General features: G+C 41.3%; 1 protein-coding gene and 1 pseudogene across 3 annotated transcripts in view; one reads left to right on the top strand and one right to left on the bottom strand.

Moving 5' to 3' along the window:
- The window catches only part of LOC308248694 (U3 small nucleolar RNA-associated protein 14 homolog A-like), a 76,895-nt gene that overhangs the window by 39,987 nt on the left and 18,493 nt on the right, over positions 1 to 18,415 (bottom strand). The window lies entirely within an intron of this gene.
- LOC308248360 (ras-related protein R-Ras2-like) lies at positions 74 to 2,295 on the top strand (annotated as a pseudogene). Its single transcript has 2 exons — positions 74 to 115; positions 1,614 to 2,295. The product of its transcript is annotated as a ras-related protein R-Ras2-like (transcript).

Consider the following 18,415-nt stretch of genomic DNA (forward strand, 5'->3'; position numbering starts at 1 on the left):
ATTAAATTCAGTTCTACACTTGCAAATCTATGTGGAGATTAAGGGATGCAGAGAAGCAGGTCACTTTGTGGGAATGGCTGACAAATGCAGCCAACAGAACAGATATGTAGAGCAAGTGAGTGTCCTCTCGACTCTCAGAATTCATTGGTGAGGAAAGCCCAGCAGAGGACGGATCTTCAAAGGATGGGGACTTTGGGCCATTTTACTTTAGATCATAAAAGGAAATATGAGCTTATTTGGTAAGCAGAGGCTGCTGAGTCCTGAAAACCATAAGTCACATTTGGAATCACAGTATATAACAAGAAGGATTTTGTTGACGTTCCATTCTATTTAAAGGTTGGTGTTTTAGTTATGAAGTTCACTGTCTCAGGATAATAATGTGGCAGGGAAAATGGTAGGACTCCATTTAAGTCTAAGATACAGCCACTGCTGAATTTTAGACCTTCCTGATGAGTCAGACAAAGGGACAGGCCATAACTGAATAACCACAAGGAAGGGGCTTTGTGAATTACGGGGCTATTTGGAAGGAAGCTGGTGGAGAAGGTTTGACAAGTGTCTGAAAGATGGAGATGAAATGATGGGTTTGGGATCTGCCTTGTATAACTCCCTGGCCATGAACTAGGCCTGCTCTCTCTGGGCTGCAGGCAGAATCAAAAGGAAACCGGAGGCCCTGGCCGGTTTGGCTCAGTGGATAGAACGTTAGCCTGCGGACTGAAGGGTCCTGGGTTCGATTCCAGTCAAGGGCATATGCCCAGGTTGCAGGCTCGATCCCCAGTAGGGGTTGTGCAGGAGGCAGCAGATCAATGATTCTCTTTCATCACTGATGTTTCTATCTCTCTCTCCCTCCTTTCCTCTCTGAAATCAATTTTTAAAGGAAACCTGAGGATATTGCTCCCAGCACATTGGACTTGGGAATTAGGTGTAACCCAGACGGGGAGAGGGGTCTTCTCTTCTCTGATGTATGGATCCAACAGAGAGAAGATTCAAGGGTGTGCAGTCAGGCTCGGCATCTTGGGTATCAATTGGAGAGCACAGTGCTGCCATCCCTGGCCCTGGCATCAGTGACGGTCCTGAGGCGTGACCACTGAGGCGCTTTTCAGTCAGTGGACACTGACTGTATCAGCCCGAGACAGGATTTGAGATCAGTGTTTGCCGACTCATACAGTTTGGGGCAAAAGCCAAAAACTTTTGGTCATTACCCGCAATGAGCTCCACCGTGCCTATTTATGGAGCAAGAGTTAAGGAAACTTGGATTAAATTTGGGAATCTGGGAATCACATTAGAATCGTGGTGATTCTGGATTATTCTTTTAAAACAGAGTCTGTGAGGCACTGCCGAGACGTGTGGATTAGCATGCCCCGCGGCTGATGCTGCCCCTGGCCCGCCCGTGGTCACCCTGCTTCGCCACCTCGGGCGGGACTTAGCCAGCCAGAGTGCCACACCTCATGCACTGGCCTTCCAGACAGCTCCAGGCCCTGGGGACCCATCTGGCTGCTTACCCGCAGCCCACCAGCCGCATACATCCCCAGAGCCAGGCCTAGGGTGGGTGGCTACTAGGTGTGGCAGAGGTGAGCTCGGTGGCATCCCCAGAGCCATGCCAGCTGGCGGTATAGCTCGGTCAGAAGTACCAGATTGTGGTGGTTGGTGGGGCAGTGTGGGCAAGTCGGTGCCCACCATCCAGTCCACACAGTCCTATTTTGTAATGGATTATGATCCAACCATCAGGATCCCTACACACAGCAGTGTGTGATAGATGACAGAGCAGCCAGGCTAGATATTCCAGACAGAGCTGGACAAGAAGATTTGGAGCTCTGAGAAACAGCATATGAGAGGGTTTCCTGTTCGTCTTGTCAGTCACAGAGGCAGTTTTGAAGAACTCTGTACGTTTCAAAGACAGATTCTCAGAGAAAAGGATTGTGATGAGTTTCCAATGATTTTAATTGGTTACCACGCAGATCTGGATGATCAAAGGCAGGTGACACAGGAAGGACAGCAGTGAGCACACATCTGAAGGTGACTTACATGGAGGCGTCAGCAAAGGTTAGGATGAGTGCAGATCAAGCTCTGCATCAACCTGCCCACCGTAGAAAGAAATTTCAAAAGCAGTAATGTCCTCTTTCACCAGAACCAATGCGAAAAGAAAAAGACAAGGAAGGCTGCATTGTGCCATTTTTTCAGAATCTCTTGATTTTTAGCTACCAACTGCCAGGAAAAGCCCTCATCTTCTCCTTCTCTCCATACCGTTTGTGTCACGTTGGTACCTTTCTAGCCTTAGACAAATGGTCCCTGTGGTAGCCTTATACCAAGAAGCTGGCTAATCCTTTCCATGAAGCTAATTCCATGGTCATTTCAAGACAGATATAAAGGGAACACTAAGGCAACTCCAAAGATCACCTGATTATTTTAATACATTTATCTATATATACAGACACATCCTTTTTCAAGGGCTCACATTTTAATAGGGAGGAATAAGAATTGGAGTCTGAGCCGTTTGCCAAGCTGAAGTCATAAGTTCTGAAATCATTTTAACTTCTGGAATCATATTGACCACTGTTATTCTAAATAGAGACATAAGAAGTTTCTTAAATGTGAATTTTTGCCTATCTCTATAACTCTTGCTGTCACCTTCAGTTACCTTCAATACATTGAACTGAATCCTCAAAAGTGAGACATCGCAGACCTTTACTGATGCTACAGCCTTTGTTTTCCAGTAGCCAAAATAATGCCTATTGTATTTATAAATTAAAGACTCATTTAAAAGCCTTTATTATTACTCCTATTCTTAAAGATGATAATATTCTACTGTGGCCAAATATTTGGACTCATTCTGGACTTAGGCATTTCAATGTTCTTGGTTTTCTAATTTAACTCTTTTCACAACCATGTTGAGAGTAAAAATAATTTATTTATGGGAGGCAAGCGATCAATGTATATCTCTCTCTCTCTCTCCCTCTCTCTCTAAAATGAAAATAAAAACAAACAAACAAACAAAAAAATATCCTTGGGTGAGGATTTTTTAAAAAGGGAATCCACTGGATCATGTAACTGAGCAGTTTTAAGAGTATACGTGGATTCAGATAAGGCTTGATGCAAAATTTACATAATATTGTTGCAAAGGAGCTGAAGAAATTGAGGCAAGGCAGGAAAAAAACAGCACCCAGATATATATCATGTCAATATTTAAAATGTTTGTCTATATGATAAATGAAAAAAAATAGAAGTGGGATTTGAACACAAGTCAGTTGACCCTGAAATTCATATTCTCTTACCAATATCCTTCCTATACCATATCTTTCACATCAGTTCCATTTGGAATCCTGAACTAGAAAAAGGCAGAAACATCAAAGAAAATACTGTCTATCCGATCTATAAAGATGGCAAAAGACTTAGAAATTCCACCTGGGAAAACTTAATGGAAATGGGGATTGTTTTTCTCATTGCTAAATTTGTAAAGGCTATGAAATAATGTAACTTCTCAGGAATCTTTAACTGTTTAACTGTTGCCTTTTATTGAGGAAGAATCATGAAAGGATTCTGACCAGCTGGCGGAGAGGAAAAGGATTGAATAGAAGCCAGAGGGAATCAGCTTAGTCACAACAATTACATTTCTCAACAGATAAAGGTACAACACAGGGATGGGTGTAGTAGACATATATCGTCTGCCTCTGCATCCTCCCCAGTTCCTGTGGTCCTGATGGATCCGTGAAAAAAGATGCCCCTCTCCTCCCAGTACGAAAGTGGTCATGTGGCCCAGACTGACCAATCAATATTCTCCTCACTCAGGTCATGGTGAAAGGCTCAAAGACAGGCATGTGATAGAAGCAGAGTCATGATTAGTGAAAAAGGAATAGAAAACATATTATAAGGATAAATACCCAGACCACAAAAGAGGAGAGGAAAAGCAGAAAACAAAATAGAATATTAGTCACCAAGTGATTTTTGTAGTAAATAATAGAATATGACGTGCAATTGTGCCATTTTCCTTTGCCAGTCCATCAATGCACATGTAAGCAGAATCTTCCTTAGCACTTTTCTGCCAAAGTAATGAGAATACCTCTTTTCCCTTGGGGTTGACATCCAGTGGCATCCCTGAACTTCCAAGTCATGTGAGCCAATAAATGTCCTATTTTGCCTGAGCTGATGTGTTCAGAGTTCTGTTTTCTAACAAGAAATTTTCACCAACATACCAGCTCACACTCATGTTTGTTGTAATTCCTTTTGTGAGTCTATTTATGTGAGATGCCTTGTGTGCAGGAGGATGGCCAGTTGAACACCTCTAGAGATCGGTCCCTTTGCACCAGGGATCCCATGGTGAGTGTAATAGAAATAAAAAGAAATGCAGGACGAGTGTTATTCTCACTTCAGATTCTGGGAAGTGCATTCATAGCCTCCACGGTCCATAAATATGACCCTAGAACTATTAGGCGAGAGACATCTAAGTGATTTACAATGTGTAATAGATAAAACCACAATCCTTTTTCCTTTGTTGCATGAGAAATGAAAAGTTGATTCCTATTTACCATCCTTCATACAAGCCCGATTCTGGGCCATGTTATCAGCTGTCATTTGACCGGCCAAAACAGTGCTTTCTAAACGTTCTTTGTAATACTCATCCAGCAGAGCAAATGTATCAACCTGGATGTGAGTTGGAAGCAAGGTTGTAATGAATAAACACTAGCTGCAGCAAATTAAAGCCTTTCTGAGAGCCTTTATAACTTGGGGCTTCGGGAAACAGACAAAGGACCTGAGCCGAGTCTCTTACCTGGATTCCACGGAGAAGGGGAAAGACCACGAGCCACAGTATAAATGCCACCGCCTGTGGAGCTGCACGTTTTATCCCACTTTATCCTCACGACTGTTTTATAAAGGAGGCATTTTTAATTCATGGATATTCACATAGAAAAATGGAGACTCACAAAGGTCAAGGTTTGTCCAAGGTCGTAAACTGGTACTTGGGGGATTTAGGAGTCAAGCTCAGGTCTGGCTTGTCCAAGGCCTGTGCTCTTCTCAAAAGCCCGTGTTTTATTCCACACACGACGTGGCCATCTACAGCTGGGTTTATTAACAGGTTTGCATTTAAGGCATTCCTTCAAGAACTAACTTCTAGGCAAGACCTCTAAAGAAATCAAATCACACCCACAATTCTCACAGTATGGTTTGGTCTTCTCTTCTACAAGGATGCTCTTCTACAGAAACTCTTTACTGCCTTGAAATACTCTCTTATCAAATCTCAGTTCAAAGGCTGTGTATGTCCCAGCAAACAAACATCTTTCTTATTCTTCTCCACTGGCTCAACAATGCATTCCTCCTGCTCACAAAAAATCATATCCTCATCTATGGTACATCGCATGATACACCCAATCCATCTTATAGTTACTGCCCTAATTGTATGTATCCTTAACTAAAATGTTTACATAGTTGTGACGGAATCAATGTTATTACTTTTGCAATATCCACACATTTCCCCTCTCCCTCAGTCTGCCAGAGAGACCCTGTAATTAATTACCTGCCCAGCTTTCCTCCCTAGGAGACACAATAAAATAAAAGAATTCCTCTAATTATTTTGTGCTTGTTTGTGCCTCTATTAATCTGACTCTTCTCCGAGACGAAACCACCTGGGACTAGATGCTATAGAGCTGCACAGTAACAGCTGTGAAAAGCTAGCAGTGCACCAGGTACAGAGGCACACATGCCTGGTGGCTGCAGGGCGGTATGATTCCTGGAGCCACAGCGTCCCTGGTGTGTTTTCCACCATGTTATCAGGGGGATTACATGAAACAATGTACATGAAAATTCTTTCTGAACTACAAACACTGTGCAAATGTGAGCTGTTAGAACCAGGTGGTGTGCGCAGTGGAGGGTACCTTTTGCCGGGGGGTAAGCATTTCAGTTTACATAACACTTTTCATTCCGGGAACCCCAGACCCTTGTGAATATTATCCTGAGACATATCACTTAAACATGCACATAAATAAACAGTCTAGCAAATGCAGGCACCAAGTATGATGACAATGATGAAGGTCTTAAATAAGAACATCAACGTTTTGACATGTCAGCTCTCAAGGATGTTGCCACTGTAGTCACAACAACCTTCTGAGGGGAAAAACAATTCTCCACATGAATGTTTCCCCTCAGTGTTGACTGTTTGGGTGAGGAGGGAGGAAGAGGGGAATGGAAGTGGGAAAACATTTTAAAATGTGAATTTTATTTCCCTAGCAGGACACCAGAAAATTAAATGTAACTGCACAACTCTTTTTATGAGTTTCTGTTTTCTGGTAAAGGGAGAAAAAGTAAGTTATCATTATCAGAATGATCAGACGCAGAGAGAAAAGAGGCAAAGGTAAGTAAAACACCAATTACAGCACTGCCAATCTGTGTGGGTCGGGCTCCTTCCAAACTATAATACGAATGGACTTGAGGACTTGGGGATGGCGGGGGTGAGGAAGAGAGAGCCGCCAGAATACAAGACGGGAGGCGTAGAGAAACTGTCCCTGGTGCAGTGGGAGCAGTTCAATCGGGCACAGCCCTGCACACTCCCATGCATCAGCTCCACCGTGGTGTGCTGGTACAGACCTGGCTCCGGGCTCAATGCCTTTGCTTGGGTAGCTAGGCATGAAAAAGAACCATCAGCAACCAGAGCGCAACTGAATTCCCAATTCCTCTCTGGAAACCATCCGTTGGCATCATGAAATATTCTGGGTAAAGGCTGTGCTTTGGCTGGGCAAAAAAGGAATTTCAGACCCTCCATCAGGGTCTTTGTGGCTGAAGCTAAGCCAGTTCTTGGAAACCGACAGAGGAATCGTACCTCTGGAATAGTTTGTGTTGCCCCGGCATCTCACTGTTCCTGCCAATGACAAACAGAACCCCCTGACAATTTTTCCTCTCTCTCCTGGCAAAGGCAATGATGGCACAGCTGTTTTCTCACTATAAAAAGACAGTCACTCCTCTCTGTCACTCCAGCCTATAGCAAAAGGTCAACTTACGCCAGTGCTTGAACTGCCATGAGTCCTGTGAAGAAATGCAAATCCACCAGGAGAGGCTCTAAGATTCCTAATTGTTTTATCCCGTGCCAGCACGAAGCCTGAGGGTGGTGCTCACTCAATTTTGAATGAACGCAGGACAAGGAATTTGGGTAAATATTGCATTGTCTGCTGTTTATGGGAATCTTTATGCAGGGTAACTTGGGTCAGGGAAGCCACTTTTATCATTAAATAACTGCTATGCTTTTGTATTGAGTACCTAATGGGTTCAAGACACATCTGAGAAACATAATAAAAACTGGAAGAAAGAATAAGTGGACTTCCAGTAAGCATGAAAGATTACACACAAATGTGCCCTTCCCTTCCCAAGCTCTCTAAACAATTAAAAATAAAATAAAATAAAACTGGAATCTACAAAAACGAAGAAAAAAGAACAGGAGACGACAGCCACAATATTTTGGAAATGGAAACTCAAGGAGAGGAAGGAAAGGGGGTACAGGAGGAGGATCAACCAGAAGCAAACCAGTTCAGGCCTCAATCCCCAGAAAGTCTCAGGAATTGATGCCAGGTGCCTCTGAAGGCAGAAATAGGTTTGAAAATAGGACAACTGATTGCAAGTTTTGTAAGAAGTGAGCAATCTCCCAGGTCCCTTCACCAGCTCTTTGTGGCCAGGCAGCCACAATCCCTACCCCAGTGGAACATCAGGGGGTCCCCTGTGCTCACGCTGTGCGGATGTGTTCTGGACTCTCGAACACCAGACACAGCCACAGTGGAGTGAGTCACCACAATTAAATGGGAAGATTGAGTGAAAAAAATCACATAATAAACAGCAAGTCCGACCCAACCCCATTCCCTTCTTTATGTTAGTTCTCAGAAATATTGCCATTCAAGCTTAAAACTGCAGACAGGAGAGAGAAAATTGGTCACAAAGAATTAGGGAAAAGAATGGCATCAGCTCCTCTGTAGCAACACTAGCAGCTTGACCTTGATTTGCTCTCCACATGCTTGGTTCTACAGCTTTGACTTCATACTTAGCCTCCCACAAAATATTGGTGTTTGCCTCTGTAAGTGCTTGATATGGTGTAGCCACCCAGCCCTGGGTTCTCAACCTACAGAGATACTGAGGAACTGCCTTATGAAGGCCAGCGTGGATTGTTCCCTGGATTCTCTGTTCTTTGCATAGTACTCTCATTTCCCTGTTCTCCTCTTATGATTATAATCTAAAATGCAACTGCAGCAGCCAATCCCAAATATATTTCTGACTCCTGCAATGTAGCCAAAGATTGATTTCATCACACTTTCCTTTTTTGCTGATGATGGAAGGAACAATTGGATCATGGCTTGCTTTGATGAATAAATAAGTGGCCTGGTGACATCTGGAGTGGCAGCCTTCCAGATCCGCAATCGCCATAAAACTGCAGACACAGATACTGAACCTGGGGTGGAGACAACGGGTTCAAGGACCATAGATTTGATGTTACCTCACTACCCAAACATCAGCCTTGATTTCCCTTTCTTGGCTGCATTCAGGGGCCAAATGCCAACTCCTCATAGACTATGTAATGGAGGCGAGAAGGTGATGCTCAGGAAATCCACCAGAGTGTATGGAGCCTGCAGCAGCCAGTATGCTTGACACACTGTAATCCTGTTGTTACAGGTGTTTTTTTTTTTTTTTTTTTAAATCTTCATTGTTTAAAGTATTACGTATGTCCCCCACCCCAGGCCTTCCCCACCCTATTGTCTGTGTCCATGGGTTATGCATATATGCACACAAGTTCTTTGGTTGATCTCTTCCCACCCACCCCGACCTTCCCAAGTATTCAATGTAAAAAAAAGAAAAAGAATCATCTTATCTTTTTAGGCAGCTGATGGTGAAGATGATCACTTTTGCTTTCGGCAAACCAATGGAGGAGAAAGTCAATCCCCATGGTTTAAAAACAAAAGTGAGAACCTCATTTTTCTACTTGGAAGAATTTAAGAGAAACTATCTGTAGGAACTTGAATGGACACAACTCTATTGTGCCTCTGGTCCCTGGGTTTTGTGTTTGAACTTGGTCTCTGCCATTGAGCATTCCACTGGTAAGGCTGGCCCCACTTAACTCATGAGAGGGAATTGTCACATTTCCAAGGTTCAAATGCAGTGTGATCTGGAAAGATAGTGTTATTAACTGAAATTTGCAATAGAGGAGAGGAGCAATCGGCAACTAAGGAAAAGAAGATGGTAAATTTGTTAGAGGGCATGGTGAATTTGAAATACCTGCAGGATATTCAACTTGAGGTTTTTATGAGCAATGAAAGTGTCACAAGGAAACCAGAAAACTGAGCTCGGGGGATCAATTAAGTTTACTTCAATAGATTTGGAATTCCTTTAATTAGAGCAGTGATTGTGAACTGGTGTATTGCAAGAATTTTTAAAACACACAATACCTGACTATTTAGTCAGAGGCACAACAGTAGCCCTCCAGAGTGAATAAATCAAAATTATACCTTTTTATTTTTTATCAGATCAGCAAAAAATATATTTTTTGGCATTCTGCAGAATTTGTGGTTAGTTTATGTGTGCCATGAGGTAAAAAAAAAAAAAAAAGTTTGAAAATCACTGGATTAGAGGATAAACTTAAAGCCATAATCTTGGATAAACTCATTAGGAGACAAGGTGAAGAGTTTGAAAAAAAATAGAAGGCTGTTTCAGTCAGGATAGAGGTAGACTATGCTGCAGAACAAACAACCCACAAATCACAGGGACTTAATATATCAAAGGTTTCTTTCTCATCCAATTTATGACCAGAGTTGTCTGGGAATTCTGTTCAGTGTCATCTCACTCTGGCACTTTGACTACTGAGCAACCACCCACCTGGAGCATTGCTGGTCTCTGTAGCAGAGAAAAGAAGGGTTTCATACTAGCAATTAAATGCACGAGCCCAGAAGTGACAGGTGTTCCTGTTCATAATCCAAAGGCCAGAACTCACCATTTAGCCCTACCAACCGCAAGCACAAGGAAAGCAGGACATGTCATCCAACCATGCATCTGGAAAGAGAGGAGTGCGGCCAGAAGGAGCCACATTAGTGACTACGTCAAGGACAGAATTTGTATAAACATGTTATACCACAGATGCAAGAACTGAGTCAGGATGGAAAGAAGACAGAGAAATAACAATTAGACATAGGAGGAGGACGAGGACAGCAGGAGCCATCGATGGATGACCCGAAGGAAGGAGAGTGAAGAAAGAAGCAAGTCATTCATGCAGAAGTTTCTAATAGAATGGTGCACGGTGCACAGTAAGGCAGAGGTATTTAACAAGTTGGCTGTCACACCACCGGCACTTCCGGATGCCACTCATTTGCTTGATGAATTTCTCAGAGTCACAATTTCTGTCCCTCAGCCTAACCTGAATCCTACATCTAGCCTTAATTATAAGAATGCATACATAAGGCTGCCTTAGCCTGTTACCACTCAACAACATTCCTGCTCTGATTTCATTCTTATTAAGCAAACTTCTGCTTCTGACTTGGCTTTCCTTGAAGGTCTATTTTAAGTCAGAGAATGTGTTAGTCACAGTGGAGCATTTCAGACCACATGACAACTCCATGGCTCACTGGGTAAATTTAAAAACTGGTATTCTGGCCATCAGTGTGGTGAACTCGGTATACAGCAATCTCTCACTAGATGGTTCCACCCTTGATATGCAGGTAAATGTATGCTATGTAGGCAAGCATAAGGCCTACAAGCCTTATGTGTAATATCTGATATTTTCCTAATATGAGCATTTAGAAGAAAAGCTCCACCCCCTGGCAATGAGCAAGAAGACACCTGATTGGTGGTGTTGCTCTTATATCAATCAGGGGCAAAGCAGATGTACAGTCCTTAGTTCATCCTAGCTTGATGCCTGTGTCGGTGGCCAGAGCTGTTTCATGCCTGAGGCACATAAAAAAAGAAAATAGAGAAGCTCCAATAAAAATAAACTCCATATTGAAAAGAGGGAGAGGAAGGAGTAAAAATAATTCAGTAGGGGGGAAAGGGTATATAACAAGCAATTAAGAAGTAAAGGTGAATAGCAAAGGATTAAGAAGTAAAAAAGAAAGCCTCAGGAAAGACTGCAATTTCAGAAACCTAAAAGTTTGGTGGCCTTTTAATTTTTGCTGAATTTAAAACAGGTCTGCAATTGTTTACAGGCTATGAAGTCTGCAATTTGGCAAAAATTTAAGTTGAGGTTATTGATGGTGGGATGGAAATACCAAAACTAAATACATGCATACTTGCCTCAAGCCAAGTGTATGCTAGGTTTTTCTATTTCTAAAAATAAGCATGTTAGGAATTGTTAAATAAATTATAATAGGACTGGATTATATATTAGGATATTATGTATAATGTGAATTATAATACAATAAACTATAACATTATAACATGATGGGATACAATTTGGTCTTCAAAACTACCTTGTTGAAGAGTATTAAGTAGCAGAGGAAAACGATGGCCTCAACACAATGTTCAGTGAGAAAACAGCAGGATTTTAAAATGTGTCTGCATTTTTACAACATGTTTGAAAAATAGAAGAGATTGGAAGATCAAGATTGAGTGTTGAAGAAGTGATGTGATTAAGGCTGTTTTTATTTTAGTCTTTATACTTTCCCATGATTTCCAAATTTTCTATAATAAACTCAGACTTCTTTTAGATAATGTAAATTACTTAGATAGAGAAGCATTCTTCCATTAGCAACTCAGTTTTTCAATTATTTTTGTTAGTTATATTGGAATTAAAACTCATTAGATGCATTAAATGTAACATTTTTAAATGCTCAGGGTATATATGCTCCCAACTGCTTTTAAAATGAAATTGTAATTAGACAAAACAAGAGAAATGAGACTAGAAGAACTCTCTGAGGGTAATGGTAGAGGCATAAAACACCCCATTTCAAATATTGTGAAATACTTACCATACAAATGATAATCTTGTCAACATATTTTGCAGAATGCAATACATATAAATTAAAACTTGATTTTAGAGCCTCTCATTGATTTTAATATAAACAAAAAGTTTCCAAATTCTAAAATGAGTTAAATGTTTATTTTTACATTATATAAAAGTGAAATAAGCAAACCAAGATTAAAAATAAGATTATGAAGGAACCAGTCCACCTGCCTACAAGCATATACTATTGTCAAATAGTGGAACCATTCTTTACATACTTACAATCTATATATATAAAAGCCAAGTGACCGATGGTAGAACAACCAAAACGTCTGGTGGCTATGACAGGCACTGTGGCAGCCAATTGACCTGATCAGGGGCGGGGCCGGCCAGCCAACCACCCGCGGCCCCTCCCCCCTGCCAGCCCCGCCCCCAATCGGACTTCCTCACCCCAATCACTGAAGTGTGACCTTCAGTGATTCTAAGTAAGTAAATGCTCTCCAGCCTTCATAGACCAGGAACCTGAATGACGAATGATCAGGAGGAAAACTGCTTAAGGTCTGGACCGTTAGTCATGTGTCCAGGAGAGGTGCCCAGCGCAACCATCATCTTCCTGTGTTCTCTCTCCACTGCTAACTACTAAAGAGGGCAGCCACATCACACCATGTCCTCTCTTTGGAGGGTTTTCAGCAGGGAACTGAACCACATTACCTGTCTAGGGAGAGGCTTATGAATGGAAGCTGTAAGTATCCCTGACACTAAAGCGCCTTTGAAGCTTCAACTCATCCAAAAGCCTACAGCAAACGTGTATACACCCTGCAAAGATCTTTGACACTAATTAACTCCCCCTGGCCGGCCCCGTCCCCTCCCCCTGGCCGGCCCCACCCCCGGCCAGCCCCCCCCACCCCGATCAGGGGTGGGCGGCCAGACTCCACCCGTGCACAAATTCGTGCACCGGGCCTCTAGTGTATGTGTTATTTAACAACATGCTAAGTATAGTTCTAAAGTCCATTTGGTGATGCAGATGAAATGAAAAAAGTTTCCTCTCATCTGACTGAGTCTACTTTTTCTGCCAAGTCTGAGGCAAGATCATCTGAGAGGGAAGGAACACTAAGAAGTTCAAGAATCAGGAAGGTAGAAAGGCTTAAAATAACTCTGCAGGAATAGGAGACTGTCTACCAGAAAAATGCTATATTGCCATGGCTTGAAGGTTGAGATCTAGTTGTAGACTGAAATTATGTCAGTGATACTAATTAAATGATCTCATTGAGCAAGATGGACTCCTAAGGTGCAAAGAGAGAAAATTTTATTCTTCACCCTGAACTGCACATCCTTGGGCTTTCTTCCAGACCAGCAGGAACAATTCTCTCTGATTTCTTCCTTTGCTACCAGTCGGAGAAAAGTCTGCTCTTACAGGACTCATCTGATTAGAGCAGGCCCATCCATGATACTCTCCCTTTGGCCATAATGTAGCATAATCAATAGCTGATCTCTCTTCATATTCACATGATCCACCCACTCTCAAAGGGGAAGGGATTATACAAAGACAAGGATCATTGGACGTGATCTTACAAATCTGCGTATCACATTTACTTAACAGAACAGCAGTTATGTTTCAGGCACTGCTCAAAGTACAGTGGGCACAAAGACAGATTAGATGCCTTTGAGATGCTCATCCTCTAGCTCCACACTGTTCAATACAGGAGCCCCTAGCCATGTATGGCTATTGAACACTCAAAATGTGGCTAATCCAAGTTGTGATGTGTTATAAGTGTAAACGCACACTGGATTTCAAGAAATTAGTACTCCTCCCAAAATAACTACATAACATCTCATTAATATTTATATATGAATTACATATCAAAGTGATATTCCAGCCCTAGCCAGTTTGGCTCAGTGGATAGAGCACTGACCTGCAGACCAAAGGGTCTCGGGTTGGATTCTGGTCAAGGGCATGTACCTGGGTTACAGGCTCCTCCCTGGCCTGGGCCCTGGTTAGGGCTCATGCAGGAGGCAACCAATTGATGTGTTTCTCTCACATCGATGTTTCTCTCTGTCTTTCTCTCTCTCTTCCACTCTCCCTAAAAATCAATGGAAAAATATTATTGGGTGAGGATTAAAAAAAAAAAAAGTGATAGTCCACCTGTTCCTTTTTACTTTTAGAAAGTGTTTATTTAAAAAAAAAAAAAACTTAACGTCACAAATGTAAGTATCCCTGACACTAAATGGACAGTACTGGTTTAGACCAAGAAAAAGACAAGTGCTTCCCAAGTGTAGCAGGTACCATGATAAGAAAAGCCAATTGCATTTTGGGCACACACACAGGGAGTGGTCAGTTTAGCTAAGCAAAACAGTGTGAACAGGAAAGGCTTCAACTGCTTGGTTTCCCCTTCATAGCAAACAAGGTAGAATACACCTGCCCATGCAACCGTCCTTTTCCAATAGACAGGAATCCTTTATATAAGACAGCAAAGCCGTTAGTACTGACTTTTCATTTTAGAAGACACAATTCAGAGTAAGATTCTAAAACTGGGCTCTCTCTGGAGCACACCCACACCTTTCTTTCCCAGGCATGTATTGTTACCTTTTCTAAGGGTCCCCACGAGACTTACAACCAGGCGAGCAGCAGGCAGTGGCAGCTTGTCCAGGGCTAATCCCCTGTACCTGTCTCCAAGGCCCTCTTTTCTCTGACTTTTTAGGAAGCTAAAAGCAGCCTCGCCTTGGCTCACTTCTTTGGTATAACGTTTCTAGAGTGTCAAAGCAAAGCACCACCTAGGCCAGGGGTGGGGAACATCCAGCCCTTGGGCTGTATTAGGCCCTTGAAATCATTTGGCCTGGCCCTACCAAGGCATTAGGGGTGAGTTAATTAAATGTTTAACCAAATAGAGCAGGCTAATTTTTAAGTTGATAATTTTGTATGGCCTGCGAATGATGTTATAAATATCCAAATGGCTCTTGGCAGAAAAAACGTTCCCCACCTCTGACCTATGGTCTCTCCTGTTGCTCCTTCTACCCTAAGCCTTCCTTTGTTTCACTGTCCCCAGCTTTAATAAAGTACTCTCAAAATAAAAAAACTAAAACAAATACAAATGACCAAATACAAGTGAACACTTTCCTGACAAACGCTTAACTGCTATCCATCCGCCTGGACATTTCCTTTGTTTCTCTTGGACCCTGAAAGACAGAGCCAACTCTCTCTCTGTGCTACTTTGTAGGGTCAAAAACTTCAAGGCTGTCATCACTGAGAGCAGCCTATCTTCAAAAGTCCTCACAGGCAGTGTTTCTCTGGCTTTTGATCTCTCCAATAGAGGGCAGCTATTACCAGCTTAATTAGAGACTAGTTAATTACCTTCTTGGCCCTCCCAATTAGTTCAAAGAGCTCTCTTGGCTTCCTCAACTTATGACAAATAAGAAAAAGAATGTTGAAATGTGATCTATAAATTTTTTTCTATAATGGCCTTTTTGTCCATTGGGACATTCCTTGTCAGTTATCTTTTTAGATTAGATCCTACTTCCCATAATGACTCATATGAATAATGTTTACTCATTAGACAAACACTTTTATATGCAAATAGTTAATAGTTGTTAAGCATATGCTATGTATTAGATGTTGTGTGAAATACTTATATCATCTCATTTAATCTTTACAACCCAAAAAGGTAATAATAATAGAATACTAACAATTATTCAGTGCTTGCTATGTACCAGGTACTTTTCTAATCTCTCTGTATTTGTGAAGAAGTTAATTTAAGGATTAAATGAGATAAAACACGAGAAGTGCTAAGGCTAGAACCTAGCATTGGGAGAAGTGTTCAGTAAATGTTACCCTACACTGAATCCACACAAAGATCCTATGTCGTAAATAATATTACCATTTATATTTTACAGAGACGTAAACTAAGACTTAAGAGGGCTTAAATTCCTCACCCTAACCCTAGCCCTAAGCGGTGTGGCTCAGTGGATAGAGCGTCAGCCTTCGGACCAAAGGGTCCCAGGTTCGATTCAAGTGAATGGCATGTACCTTGGTTGCAGACTGCTCCCCAGCTCGGGCCCTGGTCCTGGTCAGGGCTCGTGCAGGAGGCAACCAATCGATGTGTTTCTCTCACATAGATATTTCTCTCTGTCTTTCCCTCTTTCTTTCACTCTCTCTAAAAATCAATGGAAAAATATCCTTAGGTGAGGATTAAAAATAAGTAAATAAATAAATATATAATAAAAGAAAAAAAGTCAGTGTTATCTCGTGAAACCCAATTGAATACAACATAGGTGCTTTTAAATACCTTTTATAAACTAGATTATATAGAAGGTAGAATTTCTTAATTGCTAATTTTTTTAAGACTGAAATGTCTTAAAAGAGTGGTCTCCTTGATGAAGGGTATAAGGAAGAATCCTCCAGCGTCATTGACAAGGGGCTAATATAATTTCCTTTGTAAAATATTCCTATATGATTCATTTACTGCACAAAATAAAAGTGAATGGTGGCACACACTTGGGTGGAATATAGTTTGGAATCTCTCCAAGGACTTGTTATTACTTTAAAAACACCCCATTACAATAATTTATTGTGAAATCTTTATTCATTCATGCTTGCATCAAGGGCTGGAGTTGGAGCCCCAAAGAGCTACCCAGGGGCCACATGGCCATGAATTAACCATATTGCTCTAAAAGACATTCTAAATTTTTATTACAGACATGAATTTTCACATATACCCAAAATTAGGGAGAATAATAAAATAAACTACCATGTACCCACCACCTAGCTTCAATAATTATCAATTCATTGCTGATCTTGTTTTATCTTTACTCTCTTCCCCTTCCCATTCATTCATTCCCACATTGAATTCTTGAGAGCTTTCAAAGGAAGTTATGGAATCTTACCCCGTGGTGATAACAATTACTCATATTTTCTTATGGAGATTAGACTTTCTTATAACTTTATAGTCTAAGCACAGCCATCAAAGAAGGAATGAACACATTTTCCAAGGCATTCTATCTACATGCTGAGGGTTTTTCATCAATCATTTAAAAGAAGGTGGCATTTTCAGTTCAAACTAAAGTGACTCATCCAGCCAGAGGGGTGAATCATCCTATATAATAAAACCCTAATATGCAAATAGACTGAAGAGTGGAACGATTATATAATGACGCACACTGACCACCAGGGGCAGACGCTCAATGCAGAAGCTTCCCCCTGTTGGTCAGTGCGCTCCCACAGGGGGAGCGCCACTCAGCCAGAAGCCGAGCTAACAGCTGGTGAGCACAGCAGCAGTGGCTGGAGCCTCTCCCGCCTCCTCAGCAGCCCTAAGGACCCCTCGGGGGATGTCCGATTGTCAGCTTAGGCCCGAGAGGGTGCAGGCTGGGCTGAAGGACTCCCCATTCCCCAGTGCACGAATGTCGTGCACCGGGCCTCTAGTTGGGGACATATAACACCTTCCAGTTTAACCTGCTCCTTAACTGTAAACAGCTGCCACATCTTGCCATACACCTCTCTTTGATCCTCTGTAATGAGAGAAATCGTTTACTAAATCCTGAACCCTTCTGGTATAGTAAGAAATGATTTCAATATTTTTGCAGGAATGCTCAGTTTTTGGAGAACTTAAATTTTAATCACATTCGAAAGCAAGTTCATACCTTTACTTTAGAAATACCATTGGAAAAAGCATTGGGGGAAAGAGAGAGAGTCTTTCAACCAGCAACTCTGCAGCTATCCATTTTTCTTAAATAAATAACAAGCAAATCTCCAGAAATATATGTATGTGGGTATTTACTGCAATAGATTGAATATCAGGAAAATACTGGAAACAATTATAGAGAATTAACAATAGAGAATTGTGCAAATGAACTGGGGAACATCCACTCAATGGAATATTATGAAGCCTTGAAAAACGATGAAGAAATGTTTGTGATATATTAAGTAAAACAAAGTTATCTTTAATAAATTGTAAAAAAAAAATGGCAGAAAAACCTATAGCTTGAGATTTAAGAGACATATTAACTAATTGCAATGTATTGTACTGTCTGAGCCACACACACCCACCCAAAGAAAATTGAGGAAATTTAAACAATGAATGATACTATAAATTTTTAAAATTATTTTTTAAATGTGATGATTTATTATTTTTTAACTTCTATATTGAGAGATGAAACACAATGCTGTCAGAATTGTAAGACTATAGATGAAACAAGATTAACAAAGTTTGAGGATTCATTATATTTTACTTTCTACTTCCGAACGTTTAAAATTACGGACTGTAAAAATGTTTTAAAGTTATAAAACAGTATTTATATGCTGATGCTATTTATTAGTGTATTTTAGATACATTTTTCTTATTATTCTGTATGAAACACGGTTGTTTTTTAACACAGACATGTGGACCAAAAGGGGCCACATGCCAACCTGACTAAAACTTTGATCTTTACTGAGCCTATTGTCTTTTTGCATCTAAGATAACATACCTGTGGAAGGTCAGGGTAACTTGTAACTTCCCTTTTTCTGGACCCCTCAGGGCACAACAAATGGCACCA

The sequence above is a fragment of the Plecotus auritus genome (assembly GCF_963455305.1).
Source record: "Plecotus auritus genome assembly, chromosome: 5".
In the NCBI taxonomy this organism is placed as follows: domain Eukaryota; kingdom Metazoa; phylum Chordata; class Mammalia; order Chiroptera; family Vespertilionidae; genus Plecotus; species Plecotus auritus.